Here is a 3,272-nt window from a genome sequence, read left to right on the forward strand (position 1 = left end):
GGGTGGATTTTTATCATTGTAGGGTGGGGTTGTGTACACACTGCCAACACACATTTATGCCCAAACACCTTGCAAAAGGGAATTTTGCATAATAGTTCCCCTTTAAGGCAAGTCATGTCACTCGGCGGCCATCTTAGAAACGCCTCTCTGGCATGCAAGTGCAGCTCCTATCTTTTTGAATGGGGAAACATCAAATTCTCCAAAACTGTTCACTAAGCTTACGAATACTTCTAGATGGCGTAACGTTAGCTGGATCACGAACAGTTGGCACTGCTCCATCCTTCAGGAGCAATTTTTGTGCAAAACCTGCTTTATATTGACCCTCATTCACAAAGCAGTCCGGTGTAAAATGATTTGCGCAGACATAAACGAATTTCTGTAGAGTTGAGGGAGCATTTTCTTCGAAAACAAAATTAATCCACCTCGTCTTCAGCGGCTCAGATTTTGGGGATAAATGGAGAGAGCTATGTGGATTAATACATCCAGCTACAGAACACCTAAAACGCTTCAATGAAATCCGACAACAACGGTATCATAAATGTTGTTTATTTTGCTCAAATAGCGTAAAAAAAAAGCTTATTTTTCAGACTAGATCAGCCAGTGCGCATGCGCAGTCCTAACCGCACATCTTAGAGCGTTGACTGTTCTTATAGCAACCGGGACTTCCAACGGCAGCTGACTTTACCGATAAGCGATTGGCTCTTTTGCTCAGAAGGTGGGGCTTCGTTTGATAGAGCGGCCATATTGAGTGTTGCATTTTTCCCCATTCAAATTTATACGAGTGACACGTCTTGGGTATTCTATAGTCTTTGGTATAACCTTTAAAGGAATAGGTCACCCAAAAATGAAAATTGATGAAAACGTATTTAAGCTGCAGGCCATACCAGATGTAGATAAGTTTGTTTCTTCATGGGAACAGATTTGGAGAAATGTAGCATTACATCACTTGCTCACCAATGGATGCTCTGCAGTGAATGGTTGCCGTCAGAATGAGTGTCCAATCAGCTGATAGAAACAGTCCATCAAATCATGTCTTAAGAAGTAAAAATCTGCTTGTTTGTAATAAAAAAAAATCATCATTACAACTTTAATCCGTTGATAAAGTATCAGTCCTTGGTCCATAATATTGCTTTCTGCGTCGAAAAAGTCTTCTCGCTTGAATCAGGAGAGAAATATGCATAGATCAAACACTGTTGTTATCAGCTGTTTGAACTCTCATTCTGACGGCACCCATTCACTGCAAATGATCCAATTGTGAGCAAGTGATGTAGTGTTGAATTTCTCTGAATCTGATTTGATGGAGAAACTTGGATGCATCTTGGATGGCCTGAAGGTGAGTACATTTTTTTTTTAAAGAGTCATTTGCTGTGTACATGTAACAATAGTTGAGCGTCTTTGTGCATAAAAATAAGTTCATCTCTTTAAAACAGTACAACAACCTGTATTAATGATACTTTAAAATGCAGTAATTCTCTTTTTCAGACCACATGCACACAGAAACTCTCCTCTGCACATTTTAGAAAATAATTATGAATCACGTCAGAATAACCCAAGTTGTGACCAAATTTCATGATGCATTGCATCTTTTCCTAAAGAATCGAAAACATAATTTGAATTGTTGTCAGAGCAAATTTTTACACCCCTAGTAGTCTGGCTTTGAGTAAGGGAGCTTTGTCTGGTTTTGCGTTAATGTGATTAATCGCTTCAGTCTTATTAAATGCAATGTTTTCTGTGGCCCTGAATAACATTACTCATGTTCTGTTGCTCGAAAACATCCGTAAAAACATCTAAACAAGGGTGAGTTCAGACTGAGTGTGTGCTAGAATAGGCCTGTACTTGTGGGTGATAATGATATTAGTCAAGCACCAATACATGCTAATTATGGATGTCTGCTGTTTTAATCTGGCACTAATGAATTAATTCTGGTATTTCCAGCAAACCCTTTTCTGAGATTTGAAATGGATATCGGTTCTACTAGAATTCACTGTGCTGAAACTAAGTGTGTAGACAGTGAATTAGCCGGTCTGATGGTGGGATGCATTGGGCAGTTCTGCTGCAGGCTTAGATTTAAACCTGACAGCTAAAAGTGGATTTTGTTTTTGTGTCACCTCTTAAATCAAGCCTGTATAATATCCTCTGTGGATATTCTTTCTACAGAACAGCAAGTGTTTTTAAAGGCCTCACTGAAAGCATCAGCTTTGCCCACTCAAACTAGCTTAAAATCTGGTTTCAGGCCAATTTAAATTGGCAAGCTGGTGCGCATGATTTTTCAGTGCTGTACAATAAACGGCGGGTCGTCATTGGTCATTTGGGACTTTCTAACCTGTTACGACGAAGACTGATATAATTAGCCTCGTTTCTCTGTCCTCATTTAGTTTTAGGCCCTTGTTCCAAGCTTGTACCTTGTGTTTACTAGACACCGCAAACTAACATTTTGCATGAATTTGCATGCAAAAGATGCCTACATATTGTCTTTTTAAAAAAAATAAATAAATAAAAAGCAGTTGATTGTAAAAAGTAGGGATATGCCGGTATCAAATTTTCATGTTGCGATTTAATTGCTAATGCTTTTATCACGGTATACGGTATTATCACGATATTGAAATTTAGTTTTTAAAAAGTGCTGTCTTATGATATACATATATTACATATATATTACAGTATAACAGGTTTAATAACATTTTTCTTATAACAAAAATAACTGAACATTTAAATGCAATAAAGCAATACAGAAAAATGTATAAAGTTAAAAGTTTTACACAGATTAAAGCGCAAAAGAACTATGAAGACCAATAGGTATCACTTTACAATAAGACCTCATTAGTTAAACTTAGTTAATGCATTAACATTCAAAATGAGCAATAGCTACATTTGCTACAGAAGTTATTAATCCTTGTTTAAAAAATACAAGTCTTGCTCATTAAATAACACAGTTGCAACTTTCGATTTTAACAACATGTTATTAAATATTGGAATACCTAAGATTAATGAATGTTCAGAAGAATTTTTCATTGGCAGTTTATGTTAACTAATGAATTAACTAATGTTAACTAATGAAGCCCCAATGTAAAGTGTGACCGAACAATAAAAAATCAAAACACTTTCAAACAATATCTAGGGCATGTTGTAGTCCAGATTAAAATGTAAAAAAAAGTTTGAAAATAAATAGCCTATTAAGTCTAAATATTAAGTATATTTAATAAGTATTTGGCGCTGTGATGAACATCATAGCAAATACACAAATCTGAATGGCTATTTAAATAATTTAAACA

General features: G+C 36.0%; 1 protein-coding gene across 1 annotated transcript in view; it reads left to right on the forward strand.

Moving 5' to 3' along the window:
• The window catches only part of spag9a (sperm associated antigen 9a), a 48,286-nt gene that overhangs the window by 6,604 nt on the left and 38,410 nt on the right, over positions 1–3,272 (forward strand). The window lies entirely within an intron of this gene.

Source organism: Sinocyclocheilus rhinocerous, unplaced genomic scaffold (genome assembly GCF_001515625.1).
Source record: "Sinocyclocheilus rhinocerous isolate Xijiao unplaced genomic scaffold, SAMN03320098_v1.1 scaffold463, whole genome shotgun sequence".
NCBI lineage: Eukaryota > Metazoa > Chordata > Actinopteri > Cypriniformes > Cyprinidae > Sinocyclocheilus > Sinocyclocheilus rhinocerous.